The sequence below is a fragment of the Dermacentor silvarum genome, chromosome 7 (genome assembly GCF_013339745.2).
Source record: "Dermacentor silvarum isolate Dsil-2018 chromosome 7, BIME_Dsil_1.4, whole genome shotgun sequence".
In the NCBI taxonomy this organism is placed as follows: domain Eukaryota; kingdom Metazoa; phylum Arthropoda; class Arachnida; order Ixodida; family Ixodidae; genus Dermacentor; species Dermacentor silvarum.
This window is the reverse complement of record NC_051160.1, coordinates 103,418,174-103,441,173: the sequence shown is the minus strand read 5'-3', so window position 1 is coordinate 103,441,173 and position 23,000 is coordinate 103,418,174. Positions and strand designations below refer to the sequence as shown.

At 49.4% G+C, this 23,000-nt stretch overlaps 1 protein-coding gene and 1 long non-coding RNA gene across 2 annotated transcripts in view; both read left to right on the top strand.

The window, feature by feature from the left end:
- Positions 1-16,883, top strand: part of LOC125946908 (uncharacterized) — a 46,383-nt gene extending 29,500 nt beyond the window's left edge. Inside the window, exon 3 of the long non-coding RNA XR_007467976.1 lies at positions 16,449-16,883. This is a non-coding gene — a long non-coding RNA (uncharacterized LOC125946908). The remainder of the gene's footprint in view (positions 1-16,448) is intronic.
- The window catches only part of LOC119459049 (endochitinase), a 177,606-nt gene that overhangs the window by 95,087 nt on the left and 59,519 nt on the right, over positions 1-23,000 (top strand). The gene's annotated exons all lie outside the window — the stretch shown is intronic.

Genomic DNA, 23,000 nt, shown 5'->3' with positions numbered 1-23,000 from the left:
CCTTTTAGTTAACGAAGTTTGCCGCCTTTCCTCCCATATTATGTGACGCATGAGTGAGCTACCACTTGCTTTCATAGTACAACGACAAAAGTAAAAAGAAAAAAAAAACCTGCGTAGAATTGCTGATCTAGCGCATTGCTCACATTCACATTTTTTTCGCTAATAAGTTCACACAGAGCTCAGGTTAAACACTTGCTTTACCTTTTAGTCAACTTTACAGAGTTTGATCAGCTGAAGACCAAGTTCCCGCGATTGAAGACGCTCCTTTCAATCGCAGGGTGGAAAAACAACCGAGCCCAAGTGATATCGTCCATGGCTAGTACAATGACCCGGCGAAGAGCATTCATCAACCACACTGTCCAAACGCTCCTGAGCAACGGCTTCGACGGCCTTGACATTTTCTGGATGTTTCCTGGAGTGGTTCACCGAGACCACAACGGAACTGACAAGATCAACTTCGTCAGACTCTTGGAGGTCAGAAAGTCAACATGTTCCATTCATCACATTAAGTAAGGCAAGTTAGCCGAAGGAGCACAAAGAGTTCACTTACATAGTGCACGAATAAACCATAAAGAAACAGTATCTAAGGAAATGTATGCGCAATAAAAATAACCACGCTTTGCCTACATGTGGCGGTCAACCAGGAGCGTCAACGGAAAGTTAAAGGACACATGCCTAAGCTTCCATCACGAGCATAGTTTGGGTTTTACTAACTGCACAGGGCTTGAGATTATAACTCCGCGCGGCAACAACCTGGTGCTTTTGAAAAGAGGCGTCTTCGTTTATAGTCACATTTTTGCCATGAACATCGTGCACCTCACATTAACATTGCATACTAGCTTGTGCTCCAGGAGCCTATGCAGGAAAAAAGCTCGATAATACATAACACCCCGACAATCCATGATAGCCCTGTTAGGGCGAGCTGCACATCTCAGTAAAAGAACAATAATGCCTGCTATGATGTGCTTTGACATTTCGAGTCCTTGGGGAAATGACCAGGGCCCCGACTAAAAAAGCTTTTCGTTCGTAAGTGCTCAATGGCATTGATATGCCACCTTCACTAATGATCTGTTGAGTGTCGACATTGGCTGGACTTTGTTCTTACGAGCAATTCTAGCGTAATAGCTTATTTGTGACTACAGACCCTGTGTTCAAATTCACAAATTCCTTCGTTGTTAAGTGTTTGTCACTGGCTGACTGCCTTCGATCGCTAATAATATGTCCGACATCAAGATTGGCAGGCATCTGATTAGGCGAAATATTCTTGCGTAAGAACTTCATCGTGAATACGGGCCCGTATTAACAATAATGTCTTACGCTGTTCGTAAGAACGAAATTCAGCCAATGCCGATGTTGACCATAATAATATTAGTGACGGCATACGACCAGCGGCAAAGAACACTCAAGAACAAAAATCCTTGTGAATTCGGTGCCTGTTTATTTGAGAATTCGGCCCTGTCTTCGCGCGCGTATTTCTTCATTAAGTGCGAGCTCAAAAGTGTGCACTGGTGTTTCCTATATAAAGACTACTTTCCACGCAGGAATTATACACTGCATTCAAAGGGCACAAGCTTCTGCTTACAGCTGCCGTTCCAATTGACCAGCACATACTGGATGAAGGATACGACACACCGGCAATCGACAGGTATGCTGATTGTGCGTCACGTTTTTTCTTCACCTGACGGGTTACCGCATAGCACTTTACAGATAAATAAATGCGTGCACACATTCATCGCAAAGAAACTGCACAAGTAGCCTGTAGAGATTGTAGCGCACAATTAAACACTCGAAGTATGTGGGCTGGGTTCTGCATATTCAGTCAACTCTAAGCGCTTTCTCTCGTGTGGGCCTTTGTCCTTGTACGCAGCTTAAGTAGATATTGGGTCTTCATAAGATCGGGAGCCAAACAACCGGAAATAATCTGGGCTCGTAGGCACATGTTGTGACAATAGAGAGAAACAGTGTAGGGCGCACACTCAAGGGCACAGACTTATATATATGTGTGCCATGTACCCCGGCTTAGTTTCTCTATTTATTTACAAGGGAACTCAATTTCCACTGTTCAGAACGCCTGACCTATTGTTTTTCACGTGGTAATTGCCCCTTGACAATATCAACTAACGCTCAGTAGACGGTATGTCTATAGGCCTCGATGGCGCCTCACGATTGGCTCTGCTGAAACTAAACTATGCAATTAGTAACAGATCCTACGTACTTTCCCTGTCCATGTTTACATTTGCACTTCATTTATAAGAAATGTGCCAGCTGGCCGACAAATCTTGAAGTTTGTCGGCCAATATGCAACCTCAGTGGCTGCAAGTAGTCACGGCTGGAGGAACATCACGCAGCCGCCTGCGCTTGCTTGAACCAATAGCGGTGGAGTGCAGGAAAAGCAGGGGCAAGCCTTTGTTAAACAAGCCTTACCGTACCGGGTTGTCAAGACTTACCGTACTTTAACGACGGAATAGCGCCGCTTAACATACATTGGTAAGTTATGACCCGTTTAAAGTAATCCACGAAATCGCTGCTTCCTAGCAAACTGTGTTCTAGCGAACTATTGCTTATTGTTAGATGAAAACAGGGGACGTCTACGCTGACAATAAATCACTATGGCTTCGTTGATAGGGGCACGGTGTGAAACTACTTTGAAATGACATGTGTACAAATAAGTTTTACATATTTGAAGAAGTTATGTAGCGCTTCGGTGAACCCCCAACAATGACCACAACCAAATGCGTCAGATAGGGGCATTTGCGATGAAATAATATTCAGTGCCCTTCACCATCAAATGCACAGTGCGGATTTCCACGACTTGGCTGAACACCCAAGCAATGCCCAGATACCCACATCTCTTAATGTAGAGGTGCACTAAACGAGAAAAACACTGGAACGATGGCCACATACTGTGCCGATTAATGCGTTGTTGCGATTACTGGACGCCCAAACAACGTTACTTCGGAACTTCACTGTTACCAATATCTGATCATGTCTGTAATAAAGCGTGCACACTTACAGAGTTCCTTTATTGTGGCTAGGCCTTTTTTTTTCACCTGATGCATCGGCAAAAATAGGAACCACTGGTTATCATCATCGTCATTTTTTGTCTTGAAGACTCCATAGTAAGTGTATTACATGAGGGCAAGGTAGTAACATAGCAATGGGCGTATAGGATGGATAATGATTAAGAGAGAGAGAGAGAGAAATAAACTTTTATTTTCTGAAACGGTAATCCGAGTCAGGACCCGGTTCACCCTAGGTGGGAGGATTCCTTATTCCAGGAACCCTCTGGCTTGGGCTGCCTCCTTGGCCCGGGCGACAAGACTGCGTTGATCGTCCAGGTCGTCAGAGGAAAGCTTCGCCTCCCACGTTTCAGTGGTGGTAGAGAAGTGCGCTGAGTTGGGTTGCTCCTCGTGTCTTGTGTCGTCTTGTTGTGTTAGCTGGGGTCTGGGGATGTGTTACACAGTGGGCAATCCTGGACCATGTGTTGCAGGGTGTCTGGGACGTCACAGGGGGTGCATGTGTATTAGTACTCTGTAGGATATAGTCTGTGCATGATTATTCCGTGTACATAGGTGTTTGTCTGTAGGCGGCGGAGGATGACTTGTTCCTCTTTGCTCAGCTTCTTGTGTGGTGATGGATACGTTCTTCTGCTGAGTCGGTGGTGTTGCAGAATCTCCGAGAACTTTAGAGCAATGTCATCAACGTTGGTGGCCGGCCTAGTGTGGAATGGCAGGAAAGCCCGGCTGGTATGCTCGCGGGCAGCGGCGTGTGCCGCCTCATTTCCTGTCATGCCCTGATGGCCTGGAATCCAGTTGATGTGGGTGTCGGGGAGCGGGGCGCGTGCGATGTGATTTTGAAGTATCTTGAGTGCGGTTGCTGATATGCGTCCTTTTTGATAGTTGCGAGCTGCTGCTTGGGAATCAGTGAGGATTACGGCTACTTCAGGGCAAGTTGTTATCGCCAGAGCAATTGCCGTTTCCTCTGCAGTCTCGGCTGCTCTTGCCCGGATGGTGACAGCGGCGAGTTCATTGCCTTGGGGATCCGTGACACTTATGGCAAAGGCGTTTCGTTGAATATACCGGGCAGCATCGGTGTACCTCGTATCAGGGTTTGTCGCGTATTTCTTGCTGAGTGCGCGGATTCTGCTTTGCCGACGCTCCTTATGGTAAGTCGGATGCATATTGCGCGGTATGCGCAATGCTGATACACTCACGGAGTGCGGGTGGGATTCTTGCTTTCCGGTCTGTTTCGGCAATGTAGCTTTCACTGTAGTTGAGGTAGCGCAAAACTTGAGCCGCTCTAGTTGGCTGATTTTATGAGCCTCGGAGAGCTCTTCCCACGTATTGTGGACGCCGAGCTTGAGGATTTTCTCCGTTGATGCCGTGGGTGGAAGGCTCAAGGCTACTTTGATTGCCTTTCGAATGATGACATTCAGTTTCTTGATTTCAGCCGGTTTGACTGTCAGGTAGGGGGTGCCGTAGGTGATACGGCTAGTTAGGAGAGCTTGAATTATCCTTAGCGTGTCTTCCTCCTTAAGTCCGCTTCTGTGATTGGTTATCCTCTTGACAAGGTGCGTAACTTGTGACAGTGTACGTTGGAGACGCGGAAGAGTGGCCACTCCTGATCCGTCTTTGTGGATGTGAAGACCGAGTACGCGAAGGGAGTCGACTGTAGGGATTTGGGTTCCGTTGAGGAAGACGCTAGGATGGGGTTCGATATAGTTGGGCGGTCGTCCTCGCGTCCGTGCTCTGAGCACGAGAAGCTCCGACTTTTCAGCTGCGCATTGGAGACCGCAGTCTCGGAGGTAGCTTTCGATGGCGTCGATGGCTTCTTGTAGACTGCGTTCTTGTTGTCCAGTAGTAGGTGCTTTGGTCCAGAGTGTGATGTCGTCGGCGTAAAGGGCATGACATAGGTTTGGGATGGCATTGAGTTGTTTTGGCAGCTTGATCATTGCGATGTTGAAAAGGAGTGGTGAAATAACTGATCCTTGTGGAGTTCCTTTGTTGGGTAGCCGAAATTTATCGCTGCGGAGATAGCAGACGCCTACTGTTGCTGTTCGGTGTGTCAAAAAGCTGCTGATATAGTTATAGATCCGGGCTCCACAGCCTGTATCTTCGAGGTTGCGGAGGATGGCTTCGTGGCTTACGTTGTCAAATGCGCCCTTTACGTCGACTGCCAGTATTGATGATTTGCGTCTGCGATCAAGGTAGTCGAGCAGGTCTTCCTTGAGGAGCAGGAGTACATCCTGCGTATAGAAATGCTGTCGAAATCCGAACATGGTGTGCGGCAAGTATCCGTTGTCCTCGAGGTATGGGGTTAACCGGTCGTGCACCATGTGCTCGAGGAGTTTGCCCACACAGGACGTGAGGGAGATGGGACGGAGGTTTTCGATGCGAAGGGGTTTGTTGGGTTTGGGGATCATGGTGACCTCCGAATGCTTCCAGGCTGCTGGTAGGTCCCCCTTTTCCCAGCAGTCGTTGTAGTACTGGAGTAGTGCTGTTGCAGCCGATTGCGGAAGGTTGCGTAGGAGCTTATTAGTGATTCTGTCCTTGCCGGGACTAGTGTTTCTAGTGAGTTTGGCTAAGGCTGCGTGGAGCTCTGCTTGCGTGAATGCTCGATCAAGGTCTGGGTTTGGTGCGCCGTCGTACACCTTGCCGCTCACCGACGAAATGGGCTTGTCGCAGCTAAGTTTCTGCTGAAGTTCACGAAGGAGATCATGCTCCGATCCAGCGTGGTTGTGGAGTAGTCTGCGCAGATCTTGCCGTTGTTGCATTTTGGTGCGGTCGGTAGCTAAGAGAGCGCGTAGGAGGTGCCAGGTTTTCTTGGTGCTGAGTGTTCCTTGTAGGCTGTCACAAAAGGTGTGCCAATTTTGCCTAATAAGTTGCTCCGCGTAATCTTGGGCCTGTATGGTGAGAAGGGCGATTCGTTGCTTAAGTTTTCTGTTCAGTTTCTGCCTCTTCCACCTCCTCAGGAGGCTTCTTTTGGCCTCCCAGAGATGAAGGAGATGCGGGTCGACTGCGGGGCTGTTGGTGCTTAGTTGGATGTTCTTGGTGTGGTGTTCTGCGGTGATGAGAAGGCCCTTGAGACAATGGTCAATGTCGTCGATTGTTGTGCTGCCGCTGAGGTTGTCTCTGAATGGATAATGATTACGCGAATATTTTTCGGACGAAGTAGTTTCTCTATAACGAAGTTCCCTTGTGTTTTCTTTTCATGGTATGTTGCCTAGCGTCACTGTGGGACACTCTTTGCGGAAATGCCTATACTATGTCAAGTTCGACGAACAGTGAAATCCGAAACTGAAAGTTTGAGGAGTCCAAATTGCTTGCTGTCAATGCACGAAATCATGTGTTTAACAAAAAATTTTGTCGTATTCCTTTGTAAGTTCCTTAACCATTGAAGCTCAAGCGGCAAAGTTTTAATCACCATTTGGGGTGCGTGTCTCTTATTCTACCCGTCCTCATTTTGGCACGCTGTTTTACTGCAAGATGAATTTTAATCAGATCCACATAATCGGGAAATGGTGTTTAAGTTAGGGACGTATGCGATTATTAAGATATGATGAATTTTCACTTCAACCAACCATAGCGCACTCTTACAAAAAAAAGTGAACAGTGCCATTATATGAAACACATTACCGAAGATATTGAGTTTTGTTCCATTTAGCAATGTTCTCTCTAATTTTTAGATGTTACAAGGTAATTGGAACATTGGAAGCTCTGTACTAGAAATTTTGTGTATGAATAATAATACCAGTAATGTGCGTACGCGCATTGGTGTTTATAACATGAGTTAATAGGCCAATGTTTGATTCACTGCTTCGTCAATACATTCCAGATACCTTGACTGGATGAATGTCATAGGTTACGGCCTTAGAGGATACAGGAACGGCAGAGCTGACATTCATAGTCCTCTCCACCCCAGAACCTTCGACCAATCCGATGTCCTGCAGCTCAATCTGGTAAGCGTGAAACACTATTACTGCTGTAATGACGAAGTTAGCACAAGCGTCGCTGTGGTCGCATGGCTGCTGAAGTGAGGAAGAGAAAGCCGAACGGATCGGTGTCGCTGGTTTTGCCTCGCGCTGGCGTTGGGCTGGAACTGCTCGGGTGCTCTTTGAGCTGGACCTAACGCCAATAAACCCCATATCATCTTAAGAGAGAGAGTTAAGAGAGTATTATAGAAATACAGGTTGAAGCAGCCGCTACATTCGCACTCATCGACACAGGCGCTGCGGTTTCCGTCATACGTGAGAATCTTTGCCGTAAGATTAGGAAGGTCACCACATCACTTTCTGGCCTTGTACTTCGTACTGCCACCACGGAGCCCATCGAACCTTCAGCCGCCTGCACCGCTAGGATCGTTATTCAGGACGTAGTTTACACAATTGAGTTCCTTGTTCTGCCTTCCTGCTCCCATGATATCATCCTGGGATGGGACTTTCTGTCACGCCACCGTGCCGTCATTGACTGTGCCCGTGCCGAAGTTGCTCTGTCTGTCGTTAACACCACTCTCTTAAGCGACTAGGCACGGGTATAACCAGGTCGCAATGATGTCGAATTATTTATAATTTATTTTCGTTGCCTGACAATGCTGTACACTACTTCTGCAGGCAAATAGTTTGCACCGAGCGCACTATGACAAATAACACCTATTTCTCCGCTCCCTATGACGTATAGCGAGTGTGCCTCATACACACAACCACATGACTGCTACAGAATAGTTCGTCCATGGCAGTTTACCGCGATTTCCACGGGCTGAACTACGGCATCGTGAAAGGCACGTTCCATGTTTCACCGTAATTCACCGAATGGAAGTCTCATCCGCTCGTTTGCCGCACTTTCGGCGAAACGTTCTCAGCTCTTACATGTTTTCGCACAGGAACAGGGTCTTGAGGCGCTGCTAGACCGCGGAGCCTCGAAACGGAAGTTGGTAGTAGGCGTGGCCTTCTTCGGGCGTGTGTACAGTCTCGCGTTCCCAGAGAACACCACCCTGCACGCGCCTAGCTACCTCTTCAACAGGCCGGAAAAGGGTGCCTTCCTCAAGAGCAACACGACATACGCCTACTTCGAGGTGTGACCCTTATATAGAAATACACTCACGATATCTGTTGTCTATGCACAGATATTGCACTCATTCGCCTCCCGAAAGACTCGCGGTTGCGTTTGTGCCTATATCCAAAGCAAAGATTGGGGGACGCTTAAGCTTCGCCGTTAAGAGTGAAACGCGACAGCGTTATCGGGCTCTGTTCGCATCACCTGTTTCTTTATGAGCAGGCTTCACTGCAACACACAACGTGCGAAAACCAGCTTACAAAGACCAAGCTTGCACTGGTCCCCTTAAATTCGGCTTCACTTTAAACACAAATGCATTGCTGGGAAGAGATCTTCACAGGAGCAATTTAAGCCGTTTTATATCAAAATGTGAAGGCCCTAGGACCTGTTTAAAGACGACATTCCTTCCTGGGCTACCTAAACGCGAAAAAAGTGGCCGCATATCTGCTTGCTTCTCTTCAGCAGAAGACGACAGTGTTCAGCCGCCCCTGATACGTCACACCCCCTCCTTTCTCCCTCCCCACCCTCACGAGCTTCCCCTCCCTTCTCACTCCTCTCATGGTGGATGCAACGGAGGTTTTGCTGAATTCAAATTTCCCGCGTTCGCGCTGGTCTCGTGCCATTTGTTGGTACCTTTTATTACTCTTGGCTTAAAGCCGGCTACAGAGCCGTGGCTTCAGTCGGCTCGTTTTTACCGCGTAGCGCCTCTTCAACAGCATTTCTTATGCGTTTATTTTTCATTTACTAACGTAAAACAAGTCCTGTGTGTATTCTTAATTAAATGAACTCTGCGAAACGCGGTTATGTAAATATTGTGAGCGCATTTTAGGCATATCGTCGTCATCTGTACAAATGACTCATCATCATCTTTTGTCTCGTGCGGTGCTTCGTCTCTGACTCGGGCGGCTGCTCGGAAATAAAGGCATCGAATCGGCCGACGTCTCACAAGTGGTGGAGTGCGCTTCGATTCCCACTTCCTCTTACTTTCCCGATTCCCCTGGAGCTCGGATCCGGTCGTCGTGTGCTCTCGCCTAACACGGTGATGGCAGAAACCAATCCATCCACCAGTGCTGCTACCACCTCTGCTCAGCCAGCTGGGCCTACCTGGACGGTTAACACCAAACACCAAGATCCTCCCGTCTTTGCCGGCCTCCGCGGCGACGACGTGGAAGATTGGCTCGATCACTACAACAGAGCCAGCGACGTCAACCATTGGGACGACACGCACAAATTGCGGTATGTCGCGTTTTAGTTGACCGAATTTGCGAAGACGTGGTTTTTGAACCACGAAAGTGACTTTTCGGACAGGCCATCATTCACCCAGCAATTTCGCCAGATATTCGGCATGTCCTCTGGACGCTCCGAAGTCGCGAAACAGAAGCTGGCAACGCGCATACAAGAACAGGACGACTCCTATACATCCTACATTGAGGACGTCCTCGCTCTCTGCCACCGCGCACAGAGTGACATGGCGGAAGCTGACCGCGTTCGCCACATACTGAAGGGCATCAACACGGTCGCCTTTAATACTATCGTCATGCAGAACCCAAACTGCGTTGGTGATATCGTCACGGCGTGCCAACGTCTAGACACGCTCCAGTCTATTCGCCTGCCACGCGCTTCTTGCGACCCTCGTCTCAACGGTGATGCTGAGCTGCGAGCCCTGATACGCATTCTCATCAAGGAAGAACTTCACGGCCATCTTTCTGGACCTGCGACGCTTGCAACCGTTCGCCCCGCGCCTTCTGGACTGCGTGACATCATCAAGGACGAACTGGCGTCGATGACAAACGTCCAAATGGACAAGTCTACTACACCATTTCGTCCACCAAGTTATGTCGACATTGCCTCCCGGCCTCCCTCGACCGTTCAGTTTCCACCTGCTGAAGCTTACCGCGACCCCCTAGCTTCGCTGGCAGCGAATACTCCTGCACAGCCGTACTACTATCCGTGGCGGTCATCGCGCACTGTTTGTTTCTACAGCGGTATGCGCGGCCACATTTCTCGCTTCTGCCATCGGCGTCAGCAAGGTGAAAGGCGGGGCTATGCTACCTTTGAGCGAGACAGCGCACCTAGGTTTAACTCTTACGCTCCCGGGCGTCACCCAGATGAAAGGCGAGGTTACGACACCTTTGAGCGAGACAGGACACCAGGGTTATATTCGTACGTTCCTGGACCGTACACAACCTCTCCTGGTCGCTCTCCTTCACCTTCCCAGGACATGGCTTGAGCATCCCGCTCGCCCCGGTGTCGCTCTCCTTCAGCTTACCGCCGTTCCTCATCGCCCTTGCGTGCAGCTTCCCATGTTGTGGACACCCGTTCGGAAAACTAGAGGCTGCAGTTTTAGGACAAGAAACTGCATCGTATCGGACTCTTCCAATTCCACCTGCTCGCCCCGCCAATTTGCTCTCAGTTTCTGTGGAAGGTGTTTCTGTCGACGCCCTTGTAGATACTGGTGCCGCTTTTCGGTTATACATCGTGAACTGTGCTTCCGTCTGTGAAAAGTGCAAACGCCGTATGTAGGTCCACTCCTTCGTGGTGCCAATGACGTTCCGATCTTTCCTACCGGGCAGTGCACAGCTCGCGTTCTGATAGACGGTATTCGTCATCATGTGCAACTTGCGGTGCTTTCGACGTGCGCTCATCAGATGATATTAGGATGGGACTTCCTGTCCGCTGCTTCTGCACTATTTCGTGCGGGGACCCAAGGATTCACATCAGCGACACCGAGACTTCTCCCGTTTTCGATTCCCCGTGTCCCAACCTCATTGCCGCAGGAGATTCTATTATCCCACCAGACGGAGAACATGTTCTTACCCTTGAGTGAACAGACATTGTCGACGAAGACGCATTCGTTGTACTTTCTCAGCGCTGCATTTCTCGAGGACTCGTCATCGCTTCTTGCTTGGTGCGGTTCACGAGTGGCTATGCCAACCTCACAGCCTTTAATACGACTCCTGAGCCACTACTACCACCGAAAGGGTCTACTGTCGCCAAGCTCACCGACGCTGCGCCTCTATGTATCGTCAGTGTTTCGCCTGCCACGTCTTCCGCGCATTGTACGCCCGCAGAAGGCCCCACTAGTGCTATTAAGGCCACCTTGAGTGCAGATCTCAATCCGGCCCAAACCGATGCACTCCTCACCATTTAATGAAGCATGAAGCTTGTTTTGACGTTTCTTCCCGAGGCCTCGGTCAGACCACGGTAACTACTCATCGAATTGAAACAGATGGCTCTCGCATCATTCGCCGTCGCCCGTACCGTGGGTCACCTTCGGTGCGAAAAGTTATAGAACAAGTGAACGACATGCTGACACGCAACATTATAAGGCCTTCAGCAAGCCCTTGGGCTTCTCCTGTTGTGCTTGTTAAAAAAAGGATGGTTCTGTGCGCTTTTGCATCGATTATAGGGCGCTGAACAAAATTACCCGTAAGGATGTTTACCCAATGCCTCGTATTGACGATGCTTTGGATAACTTAGAAGGTGCCGAGCATATCTCGAGCCTCGACTTGCGCTCCGGATATTGGCAGATTCCAATGCATGAGCCAGATAAAGAAAAGACTGCGTTTGCTACACATTATGGCCTTTTCGAGTTTAACGTGATGCCTTTTGGACTGTGCAATGCACCATCAACGTTTCAACTTATGATAGATACAGTACTCCGTGGCTTAAAATGGAAGACCTGCCTTTGTTACTTGGACGACATTGTCATCTTTTCGTTGAGTTTCTCCCAGCACCTACAACGTCTAGACCAAGTTCTCACGTGTCTAGCAAACGCTGGTCTCCAACTCAATACTAAAAAGTGTCGCTTTGGAAGCCGAAGCATTAAGGTATTGGGCCACGTCCTCAGTAAACATGGCATCCAGCCAGATCCCGATAAAATCGCTGCAGTGCTGCAATTTCCGCCACCAACCCCACTTAAAGAACTCCGCAGCTTTCTACGACTGGCGTCCTACATCCGCCGGTTTGTACATGACTTCACCGCCATCGCCGCTCCATACACAAACTTCTGACTTCGAGCGCGTCCTTTTTGTGGTCGGATGACTGTGAAGCCGCCTTCCAGACCCTCAAACGACTTCTCACGTCCGGGCCCGTGCTCTGTCATTTCGATGCAACCGCCCCTACTATTCTACACACTGGTGCCAGTGGGCATGGAATTGGCGCTGTCCTGCTGCAGCGGAATCAGAAGTGTGAAGAGCAAGTCGTGGCTTTTGCAAGTCGTGCTCTTTCTCCTGCTAAGCGCAACTACTGAATTACAACACAGCAATGCCTCGCCATCGTGTGGTTAATACAAAAATTTCGACCCTACTTCTACGGCCGCCATTTCACAGTTGTGACCGACCATCATGTTCTCTGTTGGTTGTCGTCCCTGAAAAACTTGTCTGGACGCCTCGGCCTTTGGGTACTGCGCTTCCAGGAATATGACTACACTGTCACGTATAGGTCCGGCAAACAACATCAAGATGCCGACGCTTTGTCGCGCTGCCCGCTGTCTCCAAATGCCCATGCTTCACCTTCGGTATGCACGTCACCATCGAGCAACACGTCTCAGCACACGCCCAGTAGCCCGGGAAAGTCGGTTGCCTCCGTTGACTTTCTTCCATCTACTGACCTCGTCTCACTCCAACGTACTGACCCATACTGCCGTTTGCTGATCGACCGACTAACTGGCTTGGCACGGCCCCCCAGCCGTCGCTTAAGACGACAACTTTCACGTTTTAAGCTTCAAGGTGGAGCGTTATTTCGATCAATCAACCATCCTTCCGGTAACCGATGGGTACCAGTCATACCTCGCTCACTTCGATTCCAAGTATTAGAACCATTTCACGACGACGCGAAGGCTGGCCACTTATGCTTTCATAATACCTACGACCGCATCAGAACACGTTGTTTTTGGCCGGGCCTTTCCACCTCTGTCGCCAAATACGTTGGCTCCTGCGCGTCATGCCAACACTGAAAACGCTCGACATCCCTTCCAGCCGGTCCTCTGCAGCCTCTACCATGCCCGTCCACCCCCTTCGAAATTGTGGGCATATACTTGTACGGACCCCTCCCACTCACGCCCGCTGGTCACCGCTGGATCGTTACCGCAGTGGATCATCTAACGCGGTACGCTGAGACAGCTGCTCTTCGCTCTGGTACTGCCTCCGACGTCGCCGAGTTTTTCGAGCACGCTATCGTTTTGCGCCACGGCGCACCTCGTGTCCTCCTCAGTGACTGTGGCAAGACGCTCCTTTCGCATGTGCTTCGTGAAGTCCTCCAGGACTCTGACACCACCCATAAGACAACATCAGCGTACCATGCGCAAACAAATGGTCTTACATAGCGTTTTCATGGAACTTTGTCCGACATGATGGCAATGTATGTTCGACCCGATCACACCAACTGGGACACCATTGTACCTTTCGTGACGTTTGCGTATAATACTGCCGTCCAACGTACAACCAATTACAGTCCCTTCTTCCTTGTGTACGGTCGTACGCCGTCTATCGTCTTGGACACTACACTCCTTTCAGCACCTGCTGCTCCATCCGCGTCTCTTCCTTAAGAATTTGCTGCTCGCATCGCCCGCTGCCGTCAAATTGCCCGCGGCAACACCGCTACCATTCAGGACAAAAGGAAAATTGTCTATGCTGCGACGCGTCGCGTTGCTTCGTTCCGCCCAGGCGACGAAGTTTTTTTGTGGACACCTGTTCGCGCACCGGGCCTCTGTGAAAAGTTTCTCCACAGATATCTCGGCCCCTGCACCGGTTTGCAAAGAACTTCGGCCGTTAACTACCGCGTCATTCCGGTCAGCTCAGCTATTGACCGCCGCCGCCGCACTACGGAAATCCTTCGCGTATCTCGCCTGACACCCTACATTCGCCGTACTATACCCTTTCTAGCTTGCGGTCTTGCTGACCGCTTTCCTGAATGGGGATGGGGTGGGGGGGGGGGCAGTTAGTGTGAGCGCATTTTGGGCATATCTTCATCGTCATCTGTACATACGACTCATCATCTTTTGTCTCGTTCAGTGCTTCGTCTCTGACTCGGGCGGCTTCTCGGAAATACAGGCATCGCATCGGCCGCGTCTCACAGTATATTTTCCCTCAAATAGGCCTGAGGTTTTCTTTGCGCTGCGTCTGTTCGAAAACATTTCTAACGCGTTCATTTTTCATGTACTACAGTAAAAAGCAGCCATATGGGTATTCTTACTTAAAAGAACGCTGTTGTTCACGGTTATGTACTTATATTTTGCCTCAAGTAGGCCTGAGGTTTCCTTTGCGCTGTTTAATGGTGACGTGTACGACAACCACCCGGCCAAAAACGACCAAGCTACTAGCACTGGTGGCACGGGAACATTAATTTATGCAGCAAACGGAAACCTCACGCCTATTTGACGATACATATATGTACATAACCGTGATCTGCAGCCTTCAGGTAATTAAGAGTACCTATAGGACTGGTTTTTACGGTAGTAAATTAAAAATGAACGCGTCGGAAATGGTGTCGAAGACACGCTACGCTTTCAAAAAACATCCACGCATCTCCACGAAGTGAATCACGACGAGTGGGCGAAGCACTGGGGATCGTTCGTGCCGGATAAGTCACCCGTGACATTGCCCACTCGCGCATGTAAATGAGTGACAATGCGTGTGTACAGTACAATGTTTTATTTGTCATAACTCACATGTCGTGTTGAGTTCTGGAACGAAAGAGTCCTCCAAGTTCTCGACACCTCTTGTACACATCATTGGCTCTACCTGGCGACAATTGACGCAAATCGCCGCATAAGATCGTATCCAGCACTCCAGACGGTTCGACCAGACGTTGAGTAATCTGTCTGAATCGAACGTCGATGCCGTTCAAGTTATCCCCGGACAGCATGCTCACTTCTTCTATAATGACACATTTCATTTTTCGAAAGGCTACACGGAACGTGTTAAGTTCTTTGTCATTTAAGCCCGCGTCTTTACTTTTGCGCGAGAGTTTGAAGGCCGAGTACAACGCGGTTCCTCCGACGGCCACCGCCACTTTTCCCGTGCTGGCGCAAATTAAAAATATTACACCATCTTCCCGTAGGGGCACCCTGAGTAGCATGCGAAGCAGCCATGGGGTCGACTCAAGTTCCCATTAATTTTCAGATCGGCCTGTCGCCGCTGCCGTTTCGTGGCAGCGGCTCGAGCCCTCTTCTCCGCGGCGCTGTCCATGGCGGTGACACTGGCGTTGAGGCTGGCGCTGTCCGTGGCATTCATCGCGGCGTTGCGGGAGGAGAATGAGAGGACGAAGTCAATGATGATGAGTGGGCGAAGCACCGGGGGATCATTCGGGCAAAACGGCGGAAGCGTTTGGCCCGTTGAACGCGCGTGGCTTCTGGGCGTGTACCCACGCGTGTCTACAAGGGTAAATCTCTTGTGGCCGCATGCTTTGGTCATCGTGTTTCTGTTTGCGTGCGCGCAAGGGTGGAGGTGCTTCTAGAGCTGAAATTATAGAGTAACGTCATTAAGAACTTTCACTTCGGGTTTTCTGTAATGAAGTAAATACGAAACGCTAAAATAATCTTATTACGCAACCGCAAAACCGACGTTAAAAAATATGCTGCATTATAAATACAAAGTAATCTACAGTGAATTTATTTGCGAAAATAGTCTAAAATTCGCTAATTTTTCAAAATTACAAAATCTTAACACCGGTGTGAAAACCCAGTTTCGTCACCTTAAGTTACTTGCTTACTAGGGCGTATAAGTAGGACGACACCGGTGTATATGCGCATCTCTTCTTTAGAACATACAGCAGCCATGGTTTTAAAACAGCACTTGTGTAGAACTCGTGTGACAGTAGCATCTATTTCAGGCAAGATGTCAAGTGAAATCCTTTTTGTCGCACATCAATTGTAACCTCAGTTTAAATATATGCTGTTTTTAATTCTGGTCACAGCTAATGAACATTATCGTTCACTCTAGTTTTGTTGTTGTTGTTGTTGTTTTTCATCAAGCTCTTCAAAAAAATATTCAGGCCCTATAAAAGCATTTATTCCCACCAGTCACTATAGGCAAAGTTTTGTGCTCTCCACAAAGTTTTCCTTCCTGGATACCTGCACGTGTTCACGCAGTTTCGCACAAGTTCGAGGGCACTTGCGTCACTCACTCCTGGTTTTCTATATACCTGATATTTTATGACAATTTTCTTGCTCTTTTCTGATGTCTAACATTTGCTTTTTGGCTGTTGTGTCTTGTTTCTTTTTTTTCAGGTTGAATTTGTCAGAAAGCAAGGCTACGCCGGCCTAATTGTATCACGTTGTGACATGGACGATTTTCGTGGAGTATGCGGAACGCCTAGTATACTGCTGTAAACAATCAATGACGTCATACCTAGGCTGACGAACGTTATTTTTAGTGGGTAAAATGCTATATGAAGGTCCAGTCAGTAGCAATAAACCGGCCGCAGTTTGCACTTCAGTCTACAGATGGAAAAGTCGCAAATGTTAACATTGTGCTTAATAACTGCAAGATAAGCGCTATAAATGAATGTGAAGCATTTCACAGTATCAGGATGTACTGGTGCTCTCAACAGGTGAATCTACAGCCTCTATCGCCTATATCAATAGTTCCTGCCAAGTCTATCATTTTAACTTCTTACGGGTAAACATGCCACCGAGTCACCAGTGGTGTAAGCGTATTACGGTATCACCAATGCTGTTAAGCAAGATAAACAAGGTGGGGAGACGGAGACAACGTATACCGTGCCCCGCCTCACTCAGTCAAGTCTTACTATATTAAACCAATTACGCTGAAAAACTAGCCGTACAAATACCATTGCTACAAGACAGCAGTATTATCCGTGCCCACAGCTGAAGAATGGAAATAAAGTAGAAGAGCAGCACCTGTTTCATCGTTCAGCCAATGCAGTAGTAGCAAACTTAATTTTGTCCGAGATGGGGTTTAGGGAGGAGGAACGTGGAAGTGCCCGTCCTCTTCTTCCTCAGGCGGCAGCCAGACCTTGCGCTTTGGCGGCATCTTCGGCCATCTGCATGACCCGGAGTTGGATATCCGGGTCTGAGCTGAGCAGTGCAGTCTCCCACTGCTCTATAGGGTGTACACAGAAAGAATAAAATTTCCGCCTCCATTCCGCCCTGTGAAAGTGGATGTACACCGAAGCAGTGGCCGACGTTACAAACGTGCCACCACCACAGGGCGTCACACCGTCGAGATCAATGATGCGTCCACGACCTCGTTCGCGCACTTTCCGTTGGGGCTTCGACGCTGCGACGTCCATACGCTTGCGCTTATCCCGCGTTCACCGAGTGAACGTCCCTGTAAGTTTATAACACTCTTTGCGCCGATGTCGATTGCGGTCGCAGCCCACTCTGCGCGAACGATGCAATGGACAGACGGCCACTCATCGAGGCCACATACTCGAGAGCACAAGTTCGTCACGCACCCGTTGTAATGTTAACTGTATTCCAACTTAGCGGAGCATTGAAAAAAAAAAAGCTGTGGCTGTACCCCTCTTTTCTGTCACACGAACTTTCTCACCTGTGGTATAAAGGTTACAAACAGGGATAAGATGCCTCAGAAAGGCTGGCGAACGTTTCAATGGGAGGACCTATCTTCGTCAAAGGCCTTTGACGAAGATAGGTTCTCATATCATAACGTTGGCCAGCCTTTATGAGGCACCTTATCCCTGTTTTTACCATTTATACCGCAGTGTGCTACTCCATCTGCCGGCAGCATTCTGGATTTCGAACATTTTCATCTGCTATTCTAGTCAAGTGAAGATATCCTAGAAGCGTTTCACATTTGTCGCCTTCAAGATGACTGTGAAAGCCAATCGTCCACTGCACTAACAAATGAATAGACAATCTTTCGCAATCATGCGGTCCTTGATTTTGATATGCGGTTGTGAGCGCATGCTGCTTTCCCCTTTTATTGCGATAGCAATTATATGGACACTCCAAAGCAGATTTCTGCCGTCGGCGTCGCCGTCACCGTTGCCGTCGCCGTCGCCGTCGCCGTCGCCGTGAGGTTCCGTATGACGTCAATGGAGATGAAATCGTCGCCGCGCGCCGCCGAACGCTGTATGTGCGAGTGAAAGGGCGCGAGGGACGCGCGCTTTCACGGGGAGTGAACGCACGGCGGAGAACAAACGCGCGTTCTGTGCCGTGCTCCCTTAAGGGCTGCAGAAGTAGGCGTCTCTTTCCTCCTTTACAATCACCATATATGTAGAGCAAACGCGCCTTCTTCTGACGCACGAAAGGCCGTGGGGGGGGGGGGGGGGGAGGTGCAGGGAAGGGAGGCGACGTTTAGCTGCGGCACCAAGTGCCTATTTATATCAGAGGCTCCGGTAACAGTCACCAACGCCGCACGCATTTTGTGCGAACGCGGGCAAAACGCCGACGGCGTCGACAACAGTGCTGTGTGTTGCCGGTGCTGCTGCATGTCCAAGTTAGTACAGCGGATAAAACTACTATCCTTACTCCGTATAGCTCTCTACTAAGTTGCTATCGCAATTGATGCTTCGCCTTTCGGGTGAAACTGCGACAACTTTTTTTGCTTGTATATCAACGAATAGCCTACAACACCGACGAGAAGGGCGCGAAATGTTCCATCACCCTAACAAAGAAGGAAACAGAATACATTTGCATCAAGATTGGCCAACTGCGAATGCCCGCACATCTATCAACATCGCTGCGTGTCATGTGTCCTCCTATATAGCCTTCCAATGTCATAAAAATGAAGTTGGTAGTTCAGCAATGTGTCGTCTCCCTTCCGTCTTGTCAAGTGAGATGTCTACTGATTTCCCGGAAAGTATGCGCCAACTAGTTCAGCTGAAAACCATGGAACAATAAGAAAGGCGTCTACCTGCGCACTAATGAGCTTGCGTGCTGCAAGCGCGCCTAAACGAAGGCATCACTAAGATACAGTGGATATAAGCACTTCGTATGAAGAAACTGGGGTCGGTGGTTCTCTTGTACGGCTTGGTGTGACGTCACGTGCTGCGTGTAGTAGTTTTTTTATGCCCTCGTTTATTTTATTTACTTTTCACTGCACAATGCGCGTGCTTACAATTCACTCAGAAGGCTGGTAACATGAATAAGACAGTAGAAGGCCTTCACTCGGCAATGCTTCTTTTTTTTCTCTGGTTTTGTGACCAGCCCAGCCATGCTACCCCTTCAGCGTCACATATATCCCCGCAACACGTTCGCCAACAACAATTTTGTTTTATTTGGCAAAGGGATGACGAGACAAAACGTAAGGAGAATGCGAGCCACGTGTCTCTCCTATCTAAACGTACGATCTCTAAGAGGTCAGTAGAGTCGCGAAGATCAGGTATCCCGCGTGGCCTGATATCTGCAAAGAAGGTATGGCCGCCTCTTATGGCACCCTGTATGGCACCCGGATCTTCAGTGTGGCCCCGACGCATCTTCCCTCTTTTCCTTTCTGCAGTAATCTTGGATTCTTCTTCAGCTGTGGCTTCGGCTGCGTCCAGTGTTTCGGACGGGTCCTCCGCACCGGCCTTTCTTTCTCCTTCCGCCGTTGCGAGTACCTCGGCTGTCGCTCACTGGGAAAGAATAGATGTCATATTTCAATAAAGAATTTTAGCTTATACCTTGTGTGATCACTATATCAGGAGATATCATAGAAGTTACTGTTACTGCAGAATAAAAGAAGGAGGCGGTTGTTAAATTCAATTCTGGGATCTTACGTGCAAAACCCAAAATTTGATTATGAGGCAGGTCATAAGGGTGGACTCCGGGTCGATTCTGACCCCATGCATTTCCCTAATGTGCACCTAAATCTAACTACACGCGCATTTTCCATTTCACCCCCATCGAAATGCCATCATTGCGGATGCGATCGAACCCACAACCTTGAGCTCAGCAGCGCAACGCCACAGCCCCTAGGCTTCCAGGGTGGGTGGAGGTGGTTGTTACCTACAGGTGGATCTAGCCTTGTAACGGCATGCCGGCAAACGCATAGACTGAGCTCTTGCCATATCCATGCAATCATTGATGCATCCACTAACATTTCACAAGTAGCCACTTTGGTATTGACAACAGCTTGTGAACAGTTTTGCCGCTTTACTAATCGGAACGGTGCGTTCTTGGAGGGGAAATAATGCCGCAAGACAAAAACCGTCATTAAATAACGCGCGCAGGATCTTGCGCCCTCCAAGAGGACAACGACGTATTAGTGAGAACAACAACGACGAACATGTAATGGCACGTGCATTCGCCGCACGCACTCGTATCAAATGTGACCGTGGCCAAAAGAAGAGCAAGTGAAGCGCCACTCGAGGAAAAAGGAAGGCTCGTGCACTCACCTCTACTATGCCCCCTAACGTAGATATCAATGGCTTCTTGATCTCCTGCTTGGAAGGCTGCAGTTATCTAACTTATTTACTTGCCGTGCACAAGTTAGCCCACAAAAAATTGTTGTTATCTTAGATGTCCTTGAATCATTCGTTACAATGTATAAGCAACAAGCACGTGTGCACACCTCTTCCGCCCTTGGCCGTCGTCGTCTGCTCGACGCCGCCGGAAGGAGAAGACAGACGATGTCGCCCCGATAACGTCACTGGCTGTCGCCATGCTCTCGCACGACTTCCTACTGCCACAGCTGACGGCAAGTTCGCGCCCTTGTGTAAGAGCGTCGGCGACGAAATGTCCGCCTACACAGGAAGAGAGATAGACTCTCACCCCGCAATGCCTAACTGCGCGACGGATATATCTTCGGAACGGAGCAGAGAGACACGGCCAGAAAATAAAAGCAAGTGAAACAAAAATGATAGAAAGTAGAAAGCCGTATCCGCTTTGTTCTCCACTTAGCCAGCACTTCTCGTTCAGAGACGACATTCCGGGAAATTCAAGGGAAGCGCTCCTATACAGTTTACACTAATCGAGTGTTCTTTCGGCACACTACTTTCATTAGCTCCGCTTAATGCAGCTTGGTTATTAGTGGAGAAAGTGAAGGTCAGACTTTCATATATATATATATATATTGTCACCACTAAAGAAGACAACGCAGTTAGGGACACGAGCGCAAGCAAGCATGTCTCTCTCCGAAGAGGATAACGTTGGCGCGGCCATTTCCTCGGCGTCCTCGTAAGCATCACCATAAAATGTCTTGGGAGTCTGAGGATGCTGCAGAGTCCCCTAAAGAGGACCTGCGGTTGCCATCTCCTTAGGTGGTTGTCCGGTTGGTGGGGAGTTTTCGAAGAGGATTACCTCCGGGCTGAGTCGCCGCAGCCGGCGACGCTAGCGGTGGATATGAGTCTCCACTGTAGTAATACGTTGCGAGTTTGAACTGGGCGTTGCACTCCGCACAGGAGCTCCGAGCATCAGGGAGTACCCGGCACCTCAACCATTGTCGCAAGGCGCGAAGAACAGCACACAGGACGACGGTGCAACAACGAACACAAGCTCTATAATAAAGGCCCAAGAAGAATTGGCCACGCCAACTTTATCCTCTTCGGAGAGAGCTTGCGCTCGTGTCCCTCACTTCATTGTCCTCTTTAGTCGTGACAACATATATATATATATATATATATATATATATTGTGAGACGACGCCCGGGACGAAGGCAGAGCTCCTGTATTGTCACACAGGGGGAGACAGCCCACGAACACCAACCCGACAAAATGATGATGATTATGAGGATGGGTATATACACATGAAGACGATGATGAACTGCACAGTTATCACTCACACTAACTCCCCTCCGAAAGCGGTCGGTAAAGCAGCCAGTCAGAAACGGTCGACACGCCGAAGATACGGCTTCAGGCGAGAGACGTGAACAATTTCAGTGATGCGGCAACGGCGGTCAGTAACCGAGGTAACAGGAGCTACGCGATAGTTCACGGCACATGTTCTTTCAAGCACGGTATATTAGCCGCGATACCTGTGAAGAAATTTTTCACAGAGCCCTGGCACTCGAACAGGTGTCCATGGGAGCACTTCGTCGCCTGGGCGGAACGAAATGACACGACGGGTCGCATCACAACGGACTTTCCTCCTGTCCTGAATGGTCGCGGTGTGGGCGCGCGCAATTTCACGGCAGTGAGCGACGCGGGCGCGAATTCCTCTGATAGAGATGTGGATGGAACAGAAGGCGTAGAGAGAAAAGTGGTGTCCAACACAAAAGACGGTGCACGGCCGCACACGAGGAAAAAGGGGCTGTAGTTTGTTGTGCGCTGAACGGCAGTATTAATTGCAAACGTGACGAAAGGAAGTATAGTGTCCCAGTTTGTGTGGTCGGGTTTCACATACATGGAGATCATGTCGGGCAGAGTTCGATGGAAACGCTCGGTAAGACCATTGGTCTGGGAATGGTACGCAGAGGTGGTCTTATGGGTGGTGTTTGAGGCTTGCAGGACTTCAGCAAGAACATGGGAAAGAAATGTCTTGCCACAGTCACTTACAAGAACACGAGGCGCACCGTGGCGCACCGTGGCGCAAGATAATGGCTTGCAGGACAAACTCGGCGACCTCAGAGGCCGCACCAGAAGGAAGAGCTGCCGTCTCAGCGTAGCGAGTGAGATGGTCCGCGGCGGTGACAATCCAGCGGTGACCCGCGGGTGTAAGCGGAAGGGGTCCGTAATCCGTATAAGTCGATGCCCACGAATTCAAAGGGAACGGACGGGCACGGCAATGGTTGTAAAGGGCCGGCGGGAAGAGAGGTCGAACGTTTTCGATGTTGGCATGTGGCGCACGAACTGACGTACTTGGCAACACTAGCAGACAGGCCAGGCCAGAAACAGCGAGTCTTAATGCGGTCGTAGGTTTCATGAAATCCTAAGTGGCCAGCCGTTGCGTCGTCGTGAAAAGGTTGTAAAATTTGCAGTCGAAGTGAGCGAGGGACGACTGGGACCCATCGGTGACCGGTAGGGTGGTAAACTTGCCGCAATAATGAGCCATCATGAAGTTTAAACCGTGCCAGTTGTCGTCTTAACCGGCTGTTGGGAGGGCGG